At 40.5% G+C, this 19,556-nt stretch overlaps 1 protein-coding gene across 8 annotated transcripts in view; it reads left to right on the top strand.

Moving 5' to 3' along the window:
* Window positions 1–19,556, top strand: part of LOC125461244 (disks large-associated protein 4-like) — a 579,923-nt gene that overhangs the window by 225,336 nt on the left and 335,031 nt on the right. For all 8 annotated transcript variants that reach the window (XM_048549769.2, XM_048549768.2, XM_059652770.1 and 5 more), the window contains 2 exons: window positions 17,344–17,387; window positions 17,991–18,144. The gene's annotated coding sequence lies outside the window, so the exon portion shown is untranslated. The remainder of the gene's footprint in view (window positions 1–17,343; window positions 17,388–17,990; window positions 18,145–19,556) is intronic.

The following is a 19,556-nucleotide window of genomic DNA, read 5'->3' as shown; positions in this document are numbered from 1 at the left end:
GGGAAATAGTCTCTGGCTATCGACTCTATCTATGCCTCTCATTATCTTGTATACCTCAATTAGGTCCCCTCTCCTCCTCCTTTTCTCCAATGAAAAGAGACCGAGCTCAGTCAACCTCTCTTCATAAGATAAGCCCTCCAGTCCAGGCAGCATCCTGGTAAACCTCCTCTGAACCCTCTCCAAAGCATCCACATCTTTCCTATAATAGGGCGCCCAGAACTGGACGCAGTATTCCAAGTGCGGTCTAACCAAAGTTTTATAGAGCTGCAACAAGATCTCACGACTCTTAAACTCAATCCCCCTGTTAATGAAAGCCAAAACACCATATGCTTTCTTAACAACCCTGTCCACTTGGGTGGCCATTTTAAGGGATCTATGTATCTGCACACCAAGATCCCTCTGTTCCTCCACGCTGCCAAGAATCCTATCCTTAATCCTGTACTCAGCTTTCAAATTCGACCTTCCAAAATGCATCACCTCGCATTTATCCAGGTTGAACTCCATCTGCCACCTCTCAGCCCATCTCTGCATCCTGTCAATGTCCCGCTGCAGCCTACAACAGCCCTCTACACTGTCAACGACACCTCCGACCTTTGTGTCGTCTGCAAACTTGCTGACCCATCCTTCAATTCCCTCGTCCAGCTCACTTCAGCTCACTATTTTAGATTTACAGAATCAAGGTAAAGATAAAGTTACCATTGTATTACCAGTCCATTGGGCCTGTCTGTTATTAGAGAGTAATGACTAGTGTGGTTGAACTTGTTGGTCACCACGCCTCAGGTGAGGGGAAAGATTGAGGAGGAGAGTCCTTCATGGTAACCTGAGCTGGTGCGGAAATTGAACACATTGTGCTGGTGTCACTCGTAGTATAACCACTACTGCTAAGCTGCATTTTTTCACTAAACTATTTGTACAGCAAATTCATCAATTAAGAAAAACTGATTTTCCTGCCTCCTATTCTCAATTACTTTCTGATCACAACTGAAGCTGGAAAGTAGGATACTGTCTGTGCTTTTCAGTCAGCAAACATAACTGGTCCAAATTCTAGCCTCTGATCACAACTGAAGCTGGAAAGTAGGATACTGTCTGTGCTTTTCAGTCAGCAAACATAACTGGTCCAAATTCTAGCCCTCCATTCTACAACTGCATGAGTGAGCAATGAAATTGCGGCTTTGTGCTTGCGTTGCTATTGAAATTCTGATGTGCTGCATTCGAGCATACTATGTTTCGACAATATAAAAATTTAATGTGTTCCTGGAAAATTCTGGAAAATTGAACTGTAAATGCCGTGGTTTTATCATTGTGCATAGAAGAGCAAGCAATATATTTTCTTAGAAAATGGTTAACTTAATTGATGCAGTGACTATGCTAACAACAGGAAGGTTTTAACAGAGGAAATGGTATAATTACCATCTGAATGCTGTGCTTGGGATTTGTGTTAAATTGCAGCACAGAAATTATAATCACTTTACCTGTGTGAAAATGGTACAGAGGCTCCCTGATTCAGTTGAAAAATACTGAGTGAGTGCTTCTTAATGCTCAATGCATAATTGCAATACTGTTCATTAACCGTATGAGAAGCCAATGGAGGATTAAAGACGTAAATTTGTTGAGCAGTAGGGAAGTGGCACCTCAGGAGAAGAACAAGCAGAAGAATTAATAAATCATCATTTTATCACTCCTTGTGAACAAAAGCTTGAAGTTAAGAAAGATGCAGAGGGGATAGTGGAAATCCTTAATGTCACAGTGGATGCTGAATCTTTAAGGCAGAGGTAGGTAAATTCTTGATTACCAAGGGAATGAAAGATTATAAGGATATGCAGGAATGTAGAGTTCAGGCTAAAATCAGATCAGCAGTGATCTTAGATAACAAAGTGTGGAGCTGGATGAACACAGCAGGCCAAGCAGCATCTTAGGAGCACAAAAGCTGATGTTTCGGGCCTAGACCCTTCATCAGAAAAGTGGGATGGGGAGAGGATTCGAAATAAATATGGAGAGAGGAGGAGGCAGACTGAAGACGGATAGAGAAGATAGGTGGAGAGGACAGTATGGGTGGGGAGGTGGGGAGGGGATAGGTCAGTCCAGGGAGGACTGACAGGTCAAGGGGGCGGATTGAGGTTGGTAGGTAGGAAATGGAGGTGCAGCTTGACAAGGGAGGAGGGGATAGGTGAGAGGAAGAACAGGTTAGGCAAGCAGGGACGAGCTGGGCTGGTTTTGGAATGCAGTTGGGGGAGGGGGAGATTTTGAAGCTTGTGAAATCCACATTGATACCATTGGGCTGCAGGGTTCCCAAGCGGAATATGAGTTGCTGTTCTTGCAACCTTTGGATGGCATCATTATGGCACTGCAGGAGGCCCAGGATGGACATGTTAAGAAATAGGAGCGGGTGTTGAAATGATTCGCGACTAGGAGGTGCAGTTGTTTATTGCGAACTGAGCGTAGGTGTTCTGCAAAGCGGTCCTCAAGCATCTGCTTGGTTTCCCCAATGTGAACATCTGCTTAATATGGAAAGTCATATTGGGGCCTGGGATGGGGGCGAGCGAGGAGGTATGGGGGCAGGTGTAGCACTTCCTGTGGTTGCAGGGGAAAGTGCTGGGTGTGGTGGGGTTGGAGGACAGTGTGGAGCGAACAAGGCAGTCATGGAGAGAGTGGTCTCTCCGGAAGGCAGACAAGGGTGGGGTGGGAAAAATGTCCTTATTGGTGGGGTCGGATTGTAGATGGCGGAAGTGTCGGAGGATGATGCGTTGTATCCAGAGGTTGGTGGGATTGTGTGTGAGGACTAGGGGGATTCTCTTTTGGCGGTTATTGCGGGGGTGGAGTGTGAGGGATGTGTTGCCGGAAATGCGGGAGACACGGTCAAGGGCGTTCTCGACCACTGCGGAGGGGAGTTTGTGGTCCTTGAAGAACTTGGACATCTGGGATGTACAGGAGTGGAATGCCTCATCCTGGGAGCAGATGCAGCGGAAACAAAGGAATTGGGAATAGGGGATGGAATTTTTGCAGGAAGGTGGCTGGGAGGAGGTGTATTCCAGGTAGCTGTGGGAGTTGGTGGGCTTGAAATGGACATCCGCTTCTAGGTGGTTGCCTGAGACGGATACGGAGAGGTCTTTGAAGGTGAGGGATGTGGTGGAGATGGTCCAGGTGAACCTGAGGTTGGGGTGGAAGGTGTTGGTAAAATGGATGAACCGTTCGAGCTCCTCTTAGGAGCATGAGGCGGCGCCGATACAGTCATCAATGTACCGGAGGAAGAGGTGGGGTTTAGGGCCAGTGTAGTTGCGGAAGAGGGACTGTTCCACGTAACCTACAAAGAGGCAGGCATAGCTGGGGCCCATGTGGGTACCCATGGCCACCCACTTTGTGTGTAGGAAGTGGGAGGAATCAAAAGAGAAGTTGTTAAGGGTGAGGACGAGTTTGGCTAGGCAGATGAGGATGTCGGTGGAGGGGCCTGGTCGGGTCCGCGGGACATGAAGAAGCGGAGGGCCTTTAGGCCATCTGCATGGGGAATGCAGGTGTATGGGGACTGGACGTCCATGGTGAAAATAAGGTGTCGGGGACTGGGGAATTGGAAGTTCTGGAGGAGGTGGAGGGTGTCACAGATGTAGGTAGGGAGTTCCTGGACAAAGTGGGAGAAAATGGAGTCCAGATAGGTGGAGATGAGTTTGGTGGGGCAGGAACAGGCGGAGACAATGGGTCGACCAGGGCAGGCGGGTTTGTGGGTTTTGGGAAGGAGATAGAAGCGGGCGGTGTGGGGTTGGGGAACAATGAGGTTGGAGGCTGTGGGTGGGAGGTCACCTGAGGTGGTGAGGTCATGGATGGCTTCGGAGATGATAGTTTGGTGCTCATGGGTGGGGTCGTGATCAAGGGGGCGGTAGGAGGAGGTGTCGGAGAGTTGACGTTTGGCCTCGGCGATGTAAAGGTCAGTGCGCCACACTGCAACTGCGCCACCCTTGTCTGCAGGTTTGATGGTGAGCTTGGAATTAGAGCGGAGGGAACGGAGAGCTGCACATTCTGCAGGGGAGAGGTTGCAGTGGGTGTGAGGAGTGGAGAGGTTGAGGCGGTTGATGTCTTGACTGCAGTTGGAGATGAGGTCGAGGGTGGGTAGGAGGCCTGGGGGTGGTGTCCAGGAGGATGAGGTGTATTGGAGGCAGGTGAAGGGGTCAGTGGAGGGAGGGTTAGGCTTGCGGTTGGAAAAGTAAGGGTGGAGGTGGAGGCAGCAGAAAAACTGCTCGATGTCCAGGCGTGACTGGTATTCGTTGATGTGTGGGTAGACGGGGACAAAGGTGAGCCCCTTGCTCAGCAATGATCTTATTGAATCACAGAGCAGGCTCAAAGGGTTGAGTAGTTTACTTTTGTTCTTTGTTCATATGTTCTAGATAGAAAGGTGTAATTGAAAGGTTTAGGACAACAACTGTTAGATCAACTCTGTGGGGTCTGAAAATTTCCATCCAATATGCTAGTGAATTTTCAGAAGGGTAATTCCCTGATAGCTTCTTTCAGAGTTCATTAGCATCAGATGATGGGCCAAATTTCCACGCATTTGGGAAAGCTGTGTCAACCTTTAAAAATCACAGATGGGACCCAGATGTGGAAATTCCAACTCCCTTTCCAACAGCTCCAAGTTTTGTTGGCAAGGGGAAGAAAGGCAGTGCGTGAATCACAAGGTAGGAAAGCTGAACTCAGCATAACCACTGAACTCTGTGTTGAGTTCAAACAGACACTGTTTTAGCTATTGCAAGGCCTTAACCTCAGTGTAGGAGTCATAAATTGTGTGCACATTCATGCTTGAAAAGATTACACAACTGAATTTTAAAAAAAAGTAAATTATTTTTCTTTAAAAAAGCATGGAAATAGAGATGATTAATGTACTATTTTTTGCTAAGAATGTAAACAACAATCAGGCTATTTGCTTGTGACAGTTATTAATGAACAGCTCATCGCTATTGTGTTGGGAAATATCAGGTGTCAAGTAGTCAGCAGGGGTTATGTTACAAGGCTTCTCATAAGCTGTGAACACCGAGCTATTGTAAACAGTGACACAAATAGGTAGTCATATTTTTAAAAGAGAAAGCTCTGAGGGTTAATCTTTGACCAGTCTCAGAAGGAGAATGTCGGAGTTTGATTATGAGTTTCATCATTTGAATCAAACAAAGCAGCTGATTTTGGGGAAGAATGGAAGTTCACATTTTCTACAATGTTTAGATAAGCATTTGTTATTATTTACATTCTGAGATTTTTCTGCAAATTGGCCCTCCTATCGTCCATATCTGAAATTAAAAGGCTTGCAATTTGGACCAAGTCTTTGCTTGCCAAATGTCTGTCTTCATTTGAAGAGTTTGGACAGGTACATTGAGGCACATCAAAAATATAAGTACAATGAATCATCTTAAGGGTTTGCATCTCATTCTCTTTTCTCTGTAATGTCCTTCTTTTCAAAATGCTCAGTCTTATGTAAGCTAGATAAGCCAAGTTTTGCACCTATCATCTGCAGCATTCCTGCGCAGCATACAGTTGTTTCCCTAAGGTGTGGTTTTAGTCAAATTTCTGTCAGATGGCTTTCCTACTTGATTGCCATCCAGGGTATTTGTCCATTGAAGGAGGGCTCTGGTGAACCTGGAATCTGTTACGTTAGCAACCTGCATAGAGTGAGGTGGCTGCTGTACATCTGGATACCTGGAGGATGCTAGAAAAAATGGGAAAATCAATGCACTCAATTTAATATGTTGATGGGTGCCTAATCCAGTAACTGGAGAACCACTGAGGACTCCATCTGATTTCCAGGGAAGAAAGGCCAAGCCAAATTATGTGCCTCCCTCTAAGCCAACGTGGATCTTTCCTAGGATTTGGGACCTCAGTGGCACCAGTCTCGTCTGCTGAGAACGGTTTGTGGTGTTGAGGTGCAACTTATTTTTTTGTCAATCATTTAACTTACCTATGACTGCCCATAAATTATATTGTTGGGACGTGCCTGTAACTGCATATGGTTCAGATTACAAGGGTACTGTTCTTCATAATTAGAAATTTTGGTCATCTGGGTGCACTGAAAATCTCCACTCCTGTGACTGTCACCATTTATGTATTCTACAATCATACTGTTGACCATTGCTGCCCATGTCTTCAGCTTCTTTTACTGGAATTCCCTTACACTGATAAAGCCAATGTACACCCTCCAGATATTTCATTCTTAGTTGACATCTGTTTTATTTTGATTACATCTTGGTGAAGCTTCTCTAAAATATTGTTTATGTTTAAAACATTAATATGAGCTATAGTGATTTTACTATACTTCCAATCCATGTATGTTACAGATGGGGTTTCTGCTTTCTAATTTTATACAGTATATTTTTTGTCCCAGTACATTTCAAAGCAATAATCATAACAATTACTTTGACAGTTATATTGGTGCCAACATGGAAGTGGTGAAAGAAAATAGCAATTTAGCAATGCAATTTGTCTGGCAGCATCTGCAGAGATACAAACAGTTAATATTTTGAATCCAATATGACTCTTCTTCTGAACTGATTTGCCTCTCCAATGATGCTGCCAGACCCACTGGGCTACCCCAGCAATTTTTGCATTTGTTTCAGATTTCCAGCATCTGCAGTATTTTGCTTTTATTGTAGCAATACAATTTATAGTGCCCTGTCTATCTTTGATAACTATGAGGAGAGCTGTATTTTTATTAGTGATCAAATGATTATCTTAATCAAGTCATATTCTTGATTTACATAAGACAACTTTGAGCCACAATAAATATTGTAGACAAAATTCGAGGCTGGTGAACATATCCTAATGCTCCTTTTGGAAAGTTGGAATGTAACGGAGGCATTTGTGAGAAAAACACAAATTGCTGGGAAAACTGAGCAGGTCTGTGGAGAGCCCAGTGACCCTTCTTCAGAATTGTAATGAAAATTAGAGTTCTGAAGAACGGACAACAGATTTGAAACATTATTACAGAGATAGTAGGAACTGCCAATGTTGGAGAATCTGAGATAACACAGTGTAGAGCTAGATGAACACAGCAGGCCAAGCAGCTGAAGAAGGGTGTCGACCCGAAACGTCAGCTTTCCTGCTCCTCTAATGCTGCTTGACCAGCTGTGTTCATCCAGTTCTACACTGTGTTATCTTAGACTTGAAACATTATCTCTGTTTGTCTCTTCACAGATGCTACCAGACCTGCTGTTCTCTCCAAAAATTTCTGTTTTTGTATCAGATTTCTAGCATCTGCAGTTCTTTATGTTACCTATTTGTTCCAATTTCCAGATGTCAGGTTAATTCATGATTCTTAAGCAACCTTACAAGGAAGGAAAATCAGAAAAATAGGAACAGTTGGATAAGGGCACTTTGTTTTAGAAAGATGGAAGGAGAGGGGATTAGAAATATCAGCAAACAAGTCAGATTTAATCATAGGATTATTTCCATAATTATCATTCAGTATATTAAGGCTTCCATGTTCATTCATATTTATCAAATTTGGTTTTGGGTAGGTTAAATTTCAACTAGTAAAATTGGTTCTGATAATGGCACAGGTAGCTACAATGAAAATGCTGTACCAAAGAACATGACACTAAAACATTCTCATTGAAATGAGCATTTCATGAGTATGGCCCTCTAAATTTTGAAATTATAGTGCTGTAGTTCATTTGTGCTGTTATAATTTTTCATGTCATCCTATACCTGCGAGAAGTAAGATATTCTGCTTAATTAGTGTTTTTTTCCAGTTTTTATCAATGATCCAGGCTTCATATATTTTACATTTTAGCTTGTTGTAAGTGCCTCTCAGGAAGGTTTAAGATTCTGAAAGTTCAGTAGTATTCAGGTTAGGGTTATGTAACTTCTAAAAGTCAGAAAATTATAAGAACCAAAGCATCAAGCCAACCTGAATTCTACCAACATTTTGTTCCTCATCCAAATCATTACTATATATTGTGAATAGCTGGGGTCCCAGCACCAATCCCTGTGGCACCCCACCAATTCATCAATGTCCCGCAAGAACATGGTTAATCTGATTCAGTCAGTTGTGTCTCTCTTTAATGAGAGAGCAGCTCTATGGTTCGGTAGGGCTATGGCAACTTTACTTTTACACACAATTCCAATCTCACAATATGACACGTTGGAGAATTTTTGGTGTCAAAACAACCAGATGAATATTGGGTAGAAAATGAAAAAAACTGTGGATGCTTTAAAGCAGGATCAAAAACAGAAGTTGCTGGAAAAGCTCAGCAGTTCTGGCAGGTTGTGCTTTCAAATCAGATGAGATTGTGTACATCATATTTATCCAGCGTTCAAACTTTAGCTTTGACAAGCCATATTTCTTGAATATCAGAAAGACAATCTTCTACTGTTTCTACTAACTGCTGAATAGGTATTATTCTACATTGACTGTCACTCTGAGGAAGCACGGACTGTCCTCTGATGGGAAACTTTATGGGTCAGGAACATCACCACTCATCAAGCCTACTGAATGTGAAAACCATAGCTTTCCTACTAAACAGAAGCTGACAAAGGAACCATGTGGAGGAACTCAAACTCATTGACCTTGAACTTTCTTTTATCAATCTACAAATCACAAAAAAAATCTATTCATAATAACATTGGTAGAAGTGATCACTGCATTTCTGTTCAGGTCAAAGTTCCATCACACTGAGATTACTTTTCATTATGTACTGTACCACCACCATCATGCTCAGTGGAATAGACTTAGACACCCAGTTGTTTGCTATTAGATATATTCCAAGAGCCTACAGCATGATTTTAACGAGCAGGGTTTGTCTTACCTTACGGTTCAATGCATCATCAAATTCCATATAAGCATCAGGCTGAGAGATTGGTACATGTTCAATGGAGGAAGTCAGGGTGCAGAAACAGCACATGTCATCTCTAAGGAAGACTACTGAAGATACAATATTGAGCAACATCTTAAGCCCAATTATCTTTGACTGCTTCACTGTCGATTCCCCCCTGCCTCAATGGAGCACAGTGTATTGATGATTCCATAATGCTCAGCTCCATTCATAACTCCTCCAATAATGAAGCAGCCTGTCAGGCTACATACACCCAGGCACAATATCCAGGTCCTGTCTTTGGTAGCTGTTGTAACACATGAATGCCTAGAAACAATTCATTTAAAAAGGAAAACTCCAATCATGATTTTTAAAAGCGTAAGTATTGACATGTTCCCACCGTCAAAATCCTGAGGGTAACCACCAAGCAGAAGTTTAGCTGAACCACCAATGTGGCTGCAAGAACAGGGTATATTATACTGAATGGATCACCATGAAACTCAAAACCTTCCTCCCATATACACAGTTCAAATCAGGAGTGTTGTGGAATAAATCACAAACAAATCTATTCATGATAACATTGTAGAAGTGGCCACTGCATTCCTTTTCAGGTCAAAGTCTCATCACACTGAGATTATGTTCCATTATGTACAGTACTACCACTGTAATGCTCGATGTTGCTCATGGATCCACCTGCAATGAAGCAGAAAAAACCTAATCCAATATACGGAAATGAAATCAACTGGATCTTCCATGCCACTGAGCTCCAGCACCAATGCAGTATAATCTGATATTTGCAGATAGTTCCAACAACAAGCGTCAGCATTTCAATTGAACAATCACACTAGTTACTCTGAAATAAAACAAAGAACTGTGGATACTAGAGATCTGAAACAAAAACAGAAATTGCTGGAGAAACCTAATAGGTCTGGCAGCAACTGTGGAGACAAAGCACTGGGCTTGAAGTGTTAACGGTGCTTTATCTCCACAGATGCTACCAGGCCTGCAGAGTTTCTCTCGAAATTTTTGTTTTTGTGTGGCTACTTTGAAGAAAAGGTTTGTTGTGGCTGGATTGTGGTCTGATTCTGTTTAAAATCCATAAAAAGTTTTGTTTTCATTCCTTTACCATTCAATGCTGCAATATTAGTAATAGATATCCATAATAAAAAGAAGCATTTGTCAGTTGTAATAAGAACAAAGACTTGACAGTGAGAGATCTTCATTTTAGCAATTGTTGAAGGACATTCAGCATCAGGTGTGGAAGTGGGTTTTCAAATTAGGGAATGCTTGAACCAGAACTATCACACCTCGTTTACTTCTAGCATGTTTTTATTCCAAAGACAACCTCTTTCTATCTGTCATAGTGTTATATAATACCAGCTCCATTTAAATCAGGATGCGTAACAACTGCATTGCTGTGTTATCAAAAAAAAGAGACTTTGACGTTTTCAGGAGTCTACCTTCCCAGTATTGCTTGAATAACTTGAACCTTCAACTACAATGTTAAATTGATTTGACTTCTCCACTTGACTTGCAAGTCTCAAGAAGTAACATTTTTAAGAATGTAAGTTTTTATAAGATTATTATGTTTTAGGACTTTATTCAAGATAAAATTTGAACAGGGTTGTGTCAATGGTGATGAGTTATATCTGTGAGGTTTAGTTACCATGGGGACAGAAAGACCCAGTTTAAAACTTGCTAAGTAAGGTACAGAGTTCTCATGCCTGGAAACAAAGGCAGGAATGCCTGGTCACGCTATCTGTCTCCAGCATTTTGGTCAGATATACTGTCACTAGTGTGGTCAGCAAAGAGAGGAGTATCAAATTTCTGTGGACAACCAGGGAAAATGAGACGGGTCATGGCCTCTGTTTAAATAAATGAACCCCATGGCGATCAAAAGATTCTGGTACATTCATCCTAGTGTCACAGCAGGACAGAATCTCTAGAGTGAACTCAGAGACAGTAAGAACTGCAGGTGCTGGAGTCAGAGCTAACACACTGTGGAACTGGAGGAACGCAGCAAGCCAGGCAGCATCAGAGAATCAGGAAGGTTGACGTTTGGGTTGGGACCCTTCTTCAGAAGAAGGGCCTTGAAGAAGGGTCCCAACCTGAAATGTCAACTTTCCTGCTCCTCTGATGCTGCCTGGCCTGCTGTGTTTCTCCAGCTCCACACTGTATCATCCAGAGTGAACTGTTATTTCTGGTAGTCATTTTGGGACATTGTGTGAAACTGAGAAACATCTTTTCATAGCTACTGAAAATTACAGTTTGCCAAAATGGGGAGAACTGAACCCCTTGGAAGCTGAGTGTGATGTTGGACACATTCCTATAAAAACTGCAATTCCTGAAGACAATGGACAGGAAGAAAATAAACATGGCTTAGCTTCTTTTGGTTGTGTTGAAACTAAAACAGTGAAATCTTTTCTGGAGTTTACAGTTCTGATTACCTACTATAGCATGCTACTTAAAGTTTAGTTTGTTTATTGCAGTAAAAGCCTTGAAACCCAAAATGTTTTTGAGCAGTTTCCTTCAAGTCCATCTTCAGGAACTTTCAGTATTCTTTCAAAAGTTGTTAATCCTTACAGGAATCATAACAATATTTTCTTTTGGCAGTTGTGTATCTGATAAATATAGAAATCTATTTCTGTATTTATGAATTTCTAATTCAAGTCAATGAGAAATTCAGTTGTATGCTTTCTTATTTCCCAACATGCAGTACCCATATGTTTCACAGAGTAACATATATCCCACTTACCTAGTCCAGACAGACTAGGTGCCAGTTAGACCTATATTGTAATGTCAGCGTGGATGCATGAGTAATACATAAAGAAGCAGAACAAAGCACTGGTTTTCCATTATTTCCCCAGGGACCACACTAAAACAATAAAACATTTGGTTATTATCTCAGTAGGAAGTTTGATCCCATTAATATGCTATCTCTTTCCTTCACACTAATGGGAAAGTCCAGTTAATCAATTATCAGCAGTGCTTTCAAGTACTGTCTGTTTGAAATATGAAATTCCCAGCCTTTGTTTAGGGAATTAACTTCTATTGCTTAGTATGGCATCTTGGCACACTTCCTTGAGTAGAGGAGGAAGCCACTTATCTCAACCTGTTTCAACAGTCAATGAGAACCTTGCTAATCTGCAACCTAACTCTATGTATCCCTCTTTATCCTATATTCCCCTTTACCTTTCACGAACGAAAATATATCAATCTCTATTCCAAAGTTACCATCTCAGAGCTACTACAACTCCAAACAAACTCTGCTGGCCTTTCCTATTCTGAGTAGCATATCAACTAGTTGGTTACTGGGCAATTGACAAGAGTAGATTTTGGCTTCTGTTTGGTGAACAGTCTAGGTATCCTGGTGAGAAGCCACACACAATTTATGATTGTGTGAAGTTCAGGAACTGGTGTTCACTTTGCAACCCAGTTAAGGCAGATAATTTAGAAAACAATAGGTTGAAATTTTCATTTGCTGGAAGTCAGACTGGGACAGTAACAGGTAATGTTATTAATCAAGTAAAATACAGCAGTTGCTGAAGATCGAAAATGAAAATATAAAATGCTAAAAACAGCCAAATCAGGTAGTACCCGTGAAGAAAAAGGGTAAGCATTTTGATTCAATGACCTTTTTATCAAATCAGATGAAGCTAGTTTGTTGGAAAACAATTGCAAATAATACTCACAATTTCAGAGCAGAATACGGTATTAAGAACAATAAAACCATTGATCTGGGCAGAGTTGGAATGACTATCTTGCAGTAACACAGTGTGGAGCTGGAGGAACACAGCAGGCCAGGCAGCCTCAGACGCCCAGGAAAGCAGACGTTGCAGGCCAGATCCCTTCTTCAGAAATCTTTGTTATCTTAATGTGCCTTTATCCCCTTCCTTTTCTGTTGCTAATTGAAAGCTCTCAGCCCCAGTGGGTTCCCTAAGATACTGCAATGCACCTTGTTCCCTTCTCAAGTTTGCTGTGTCTTTCTTTTACGTTTTCCACAGGGTTGTCATATATCTTGTCGTGAAAGAACCTCCTCAAGTCTTTTTGAGGATGCATTCAAAGAGGAATTTAACATAAAATTTTAATTTAATCAAATTGAAAAATAAAAGGTGTTTGATTTGAGAGTTCTGTTTCTTCTGTACAACTGAGCTTTAACAATTTTGTAGGTAAGAAGCAATTTTAGTTATATTAGATTCCCTGCAGTGTGGAAACAGGCCCTTTGGCCCAACAAGTCCACACCGCCCCTTGAAACATCCCACCCAGACCCATCCCCCTATAACTCACACACTGCTGGACACTACGGGCAATTCAGCATGGCTGATCCACCTAGCCTGCACATCTATGGACTGTGGGAGGAAACCGGAGCACCCGGAGGAAACCCACACAGACACGGGGAGAATGTGCAAACTCCACACAGACAGTCACCTGAGGCTGGAATTGAACCCAGATCCCTGGTGTTGTGAGTCTGTAGTGCTAACCACTGAACCACTATGCTGCCCATTAACCTTCTGTTAGTGCTACCTATAATCTAAATTAAATCCCTGTATGTTGATATTACAGTGGCTCTTAACTGACTGAAAATGTCTTTGTTATTCTTATTCTATGTTAAGGGAAATGTTTCTTGCATCTCAAGACTGTTCAGTTAAAACACTTTCCTTAACAGGAGCAGTGATTTCCATTTCAGGAATATTTTTCAAGTTTCTATCTATGCTACATTCCAGGCTCAAACCCATCATTTACAACAGAGAAAATGATTCGTAGAAATATACCTTCATTTACAAAGTAGTTCCCATTTTCAGCTTCTTGTAAAAATTCACTTCTTGTCAGCTGTCAAAGTGAGATAACTTTCACTCTGGACACAAATTCACACTCCAGCGTCTTTATGATGGCAAATCTAAAGGTTGATTAAGTTGAATGTTACATTGTGATAACAGAATGTTGCTTTGCACTGCAGTCGACGTCAGAACTTGTCAGTGTGCTGTATTCACATTTTCTATATAATAGAACCAGTGACTATAAGTTACTGCTACACTTATTTTTAGAAAAGAAACACAAAAAGATATGAGATTTTAAAAGTACTCTCCTAGAATTAATAGTTGCCCCAGGTTTTGTTTATTTTCCTGACCCTGCCTCACTTACTTGCTCTTCTGTTGTGCAAAACCTAATTTTTTTTGTAAAATGTGCACTGCATTGCATAACACTAAACATTGTTCACCTATGCAGCTGATGTTGATTGGATGCTTCCAAGTATTGCCAGATTACATTAAAATAATGAGTTGCAAATACTGCAACTTCTGTCAACGACTCTAACATATTATTGAGTGAAACAGCTTTCTGTCATCACCTCTGTTACGACCTCATTCTCTTTTTGCCATTGAAAATGTAATGACCTTCAGCAGTAAAATATATTTAAAATTAATGTCAGATAAGTAGAATACTGCTATATTGACGGTGCAATAACTTGAGTATAATGGAAACCAGTTGCACATCATCAGATTTGCATTTGAATGGATGATTTTTTTTCTAATTTATGAAAGAGTTGGAGAGTGCTCCTTGGGTGTTCTGGCCAATATTCATCCTCAGCTAATGCCATTTAAAGAACAGATTATTAGTCATGATCGTTCTCCTATGTGTGGGACCTTTTTGCACATAAACTTACTGCCATGTTTCTTACATCACAAAAATGACTATACTTCAAAAGTACTTAATTGTCTGTGAAGGACTCAGGAAAGCCCAAGGGTCATGAAAGATGATGCGTAAATGCACGTGTATGTGCATTTTTGCATAATTCAGTCATTTGACCTTGACCTTTAACAGCCTTAAACAGCAAAATAATTGTATGGATGTGTGTATGTAAGGTTTGTTTTCTAATTTCACCAAACTCATTTGGAAGGGAACAAAACTGAGAGTAACATTATTATCAACAAAATGATTAAAGCTGTTTTTGGCAGCGCTATAAAAGTGACTTAATCAGCAGTCACTGGTGCGCAGCTTGGGTTTTGTCGTGGCCACTTCAGTCCAGACATCATTGCATCCTAGGTCCAAGCATGTACAAATGGTATTAATTCCAGAGATGAGGTGATCAGGACTGTCTTTGACATCAAGGAGTTCTTGATTTGTGCTGGGGAACCCTAGCAAAATTCAAGTTCAGAGAAATCAGTGGAAAAACTCTTCACTGGTTTGAGTCTAAAGGAAGATTATTGTGGTCATTGGATGCCACTCATCTCATGTCCAGGAGTTTTCTGCAGGAGTTCCTCAAGGTAATGACTTTAGTTCAACTGCATTCTGCTGCCAATTAATGACCTTTCTCTCATCATAAAGTCAGACCTGGGGCTATTTACTGATAATTGCATTATCTTCAGCACCATTCACAACTCAGATAATAAAGCAGTCCATTTCCACATGCAGCAAACATTCAGATTTATTTTAATAAGTGGCAAAAGACATTGATGCAACACAATTCCAACAAAGGAGAACCAAGAAAATGACAAGCAAGGAGCAGAATAGGAATGTAACCTGGCAGAAACATCAAAATGGACTGTAACTGTAAAAAGGAAATGTTTGGCTAAAACAAGTATGGGCTCATTACTGGCGTAGGCAGGAGAATTAATAATAAGGAATAGAGAAATGCAGGGAAGCTAAATGATTACTTTGTGTCTGTTGTCACAGAGGAAGATACAGGAAATCTCCCAGAATTGCAGATTCAAGCAGCAAGAGAGAATGAGGAGTTGAAAGATATCAATTTGGCAGAAAAATTTGCACTGGAGAAATTAGTGGGGCTGAAAGTTAATAAATTCCCATGATGTGATGGTTTACATGCTGGAGTGTTGAAGGAGGTGTATATCAAGATAGTTGATGCATTGTTGATTATCCTTCAAAGTTCTATCCATTCTGAAATAATTCCTATAGATTGGATGGTATGGAAGCAAATGTCATCTCACTATTTACAAAGGGACCAGGTCCTAGTGGTTGTCCTTCAAGTCACATGCCATTCTGCTTTGGAACTATATTGCAGTTTCTTCAATGTCAGTAGGTTGGAAACTTGGAATTCCCTCCTTTATAGGTGTACCTAACCATGGGAACCATCACTGATCAACAAAGCCTCTTTGTAACACCTCCCAGGGGCAATTAGGATGAATTTATTGGAGTTGTTTGGTTCTGAATTGATTTTCATGAAAACATTTTCTCTCCCTTCTAGGTGACATCATCAGTCCTGTATAGCCTCCATTCAATGTAGCGGTCCAACAGAGGCTACACAGCACTGACAATGTCAGCTAGAACGGAGACTATCATTTCACATTCATGAAAACCAGTCAGCTTGGCGAAACAACCAACAACTCCAACCCGAACTATAAATCTTCGATGACACATTAAATGAACTTATTGTTTATTCCCAAGACCATATTGTCCAAAAATGAATGCTGGATTGACACTAGTGAATGAATGCTTAATGTTCTGAGGAAGGGTCACCGGATCCAAAAAATTAACTCTGTATTTTACCTTCACAGCTGCTGCCAGACTTGCTGAGCTTTTCCAGCAGCTTCTGTTTTTGTGCAATGCTTAATGTTGGCTTAGTTTGACCAAGATCTAATAACTGCATTTAAACAATGGACCAAAAGATTTTATACTTGGAATAGTTTTGCTTTAAAATGGGACATTATTTCAAGGCTGTAACTTTCATTAAAACTTTGGTTGTTATGGCAATATGCTAGCTGCTCTTCTTCCTAATACTCTGGAACATTCCCTATGCATTCCACATTGAAGACCATGGGCTGTCAATGGAACAATATGCTTGCTTGCATCAGGTGGCCCCCTTGTGTTGAATTAGTAAAATTCAAGTATCACTGTCTGTTTAAAGTTAAATAAGTAAACTCTTAACTCCACAAGATGCAACAGGAATCTGCATAAGCAGCTTTACATTTTTGAAAGTTTCTAAGTAAAGCAAGCAAATGCTGAAAATCATCTATAATTAGGAATTGTAAATTAAATTATAGCACAGAATGTAGGCCAACCTAAAGCATGCAACAAAGTTTTTGAGAGGTTTGTTAAGTGGGACAAGGTGAATGGTGCAAATTTGATTCCTCCAAGGGAAATGTTTTGATAGAAAGAATAATTTTAGTCTTTTTTTTAAACAGCATAAGTGCTATAGAAATAGTGAGAGTGGTCAAAAGAAGGATATTAAGTAAAAATTCACTTTACGCTGTTCTCGAACTTGGAAGTTAGTGGCACATTGGCAGTCCATACCAAAAACCTAAGGTTCATCCAAAATTGGATCTGAGAGGTATGCTGCTGGCAAGTTGTGGAGAACAATTGGGCCTCCAGGCATCCTGGTCACAGGAGACAAAGCCAGACCAATTATCTCCCTGCCATAAGCGTATTGTGGGATATTGAGAGAAGATAGAATTAAAATTTAAAATATGGCTGCAAAAATGGCAGGGTAGACTTTGTGTTAAATGAACTATTCCCTGCGTTACTCCGCTTTTGAAGTTCCCTCTTCATGAAAATATACCAGTGCCGAACAGGATTCATCTGAAATGTCTTTATTTGCTATCTTTTGCAGAAATATTAACCAGTTTGAAGAACCGACATACAGGCAAATTTCAGGTAAACATGAATTCTTCCTAAGCAAATGTCCTGGTTGTAATTTGAAGGATAGTCTTTCAGTAGTTGTGCTTCCAAATACTTAGAATTGTAAAGTGGGAGAATAAAAAAAATCACAGCCATATTTTCAAATCAACCAATACTTTGTCCAGAATAATTTTAGCAAAGAACCTTTAATCCCTCCTCAGTATTCAGCCCTTTAAATGAACCCAATTATAATGTCTTCCAACCTCTTCCATCCGGCAGAAGATATAAAAGCTTAAATACATGGAACAGATTCAAAAATAGCTTCTTCCCTGCTGTTATTAGATTGCTGAATGGACTTCTTAAATTTTAGATTTAATTTTTATCTGACTCTTTGTGCACTTTCTCTGCAGCCATAACATTGTATTCTTGGCTCTGTTTTACGCAATGCTGTCTGTATGATTTGCCTACATTACACACAAAACAAAACTTTTCACTGTGCCTAGACATGTGACAATAACAAATTAAACCAAATCAAATGAACCACGTATTAAGAGTCAAGCAAGTTGGATTTAAAAAGTAAAATATTAATCTTATCACCCAACATAAACTTACATTATTATTTTGATATTTGGTTTGCAGTCTCCTGGCCTGACCTGGCACCAAGTGCCTGTTTTGCTAACCAGCTCAGTTATACGTGCTGTTGGAGATACTGCTGTTTTACATTGAAGATTCCTGACGGAGTAACCCAGCGTGGCCAGCAGAAAAGCTTGCTAGCAGTATTGCAACTCATCAAGTAAGTGCAAATGTGCTCCTTTGCCTGTGTAACCAACCATATTGCCAATCGAACAGATTTATTCTCCCTGAAGGAACAACTTGGCAGCTGCAGTGCACTGATGTATACAGGTGATGATCAGAAAATGAAACAAGTGGTTGAGTTCTGGCCAACTGATCTTGATTGGCTGCTGAGCCATGAGGAGTGATGTAATTAGAGATGTGACACAAAAATAATCAATCTAAATTCTACTTTGTCTGTTTCATCTGATTGTATCATCCCATATCAAATGTACAAGGAGTTGTGTAAAACCTCACATTATGTGTCTGCAGGAAGTATCAGTAAATCCTGTTAACAACAAAAGCTTTTAAGCACAGGTGAGTGTGTTATTTTTCTGACATGCTGTCCAATATTGCCTGTCACTAATACTAAATTGAAAGACTTGTTATACATTCCAGAAAATACTTATAAATCTATTGTATTTCCTTATAAATCCAACTGGAATATATTTTCCTTGCAAGTTTTTCAATTGCAGCTCTTTTGCACTCACCTGAAGAGTTGCAACACAGTTAGCAAGCGTTTCTGCTGGCAATGCAGGCTTACTGTGTCAGGACTCTTAAATCTAAAATTGCTGTTCCATTTAAAGCCTATTGATCTCCCCTGTCTCAGTGGTTGTGCATGAACTATCCTGTACTAATCAGGGATACAGGAGGCATTGTTGAAATTCAATGTCCTATAATTCTGACCCATTTGTACTGTTCTCTGGTGCATGTGCACCATAGTAATTGTTTAATATTCTTTGTGATTCTCATGTTAAAAAGAACCATGAGCTTGTCTCTTGAACTGCCACACTTATGCTGCCAAATGAAACCACATTTTTTTTCCCCACGTTATCTTCAGCTTAAGCCCTCATGTGGCTCCGTAGCTGAGAAACATTATAGATAATTGTGCCTTATTGAGATACACACAATCCATTGTACAATCTGTTTCAGCCTGAAATAGCTGGCGCATTTAACACTGCAAGGGGCAACATTGTACTCAATAGTAAAGCTCATGGCAAATGGGTTGCACTATTTGTTGATTTAATGTGGGCAGTTTAAATTGATGGGATTCTGTTTTAAGTAAGAGTCAAATTGTTTTGTGCTTTTTTTTGCTGAATAAATAAACAAACTGTCAGAAAGATGTAAACTTGCAGAGTGTACTCCCTCATGCTGTCAAAGCGTAACAGTGATTGATCAAAAAACATATGTGAAAATGTTGCTGAGTTAGCTTATCAGACACCTAACCAGGCCTGGAGCGACAAATGGGAGATAGCACACAACGCTTCAAGCTTGAGTCAACAATGAGAATGTTCATCTCCCAGTATGTGCCATGAGATTGATGGGACAAACCATATCTGATAAACTATGCATAGAGATTAGAGCCTTGAAAAT

Source organism: Stegostoma tigrinum, chromosome 19 (assembly GCF_030684315.1).
Source record: "Stegostoma tigrinum isolate sSteTig4 chromosome 19, sSteTig4.hap1, whole genome shotgun sequence".
Lineage (NCBI taxonomy): Eukaryota > Metazoa > Chordata > Chondrichthyes > Orectolobiformes > Stegostomatidae > Stegostoma > Stegostoma tigrinum.
This window is presented reverse-complemented; position numbering and strand designations above follow the sequence as displayed.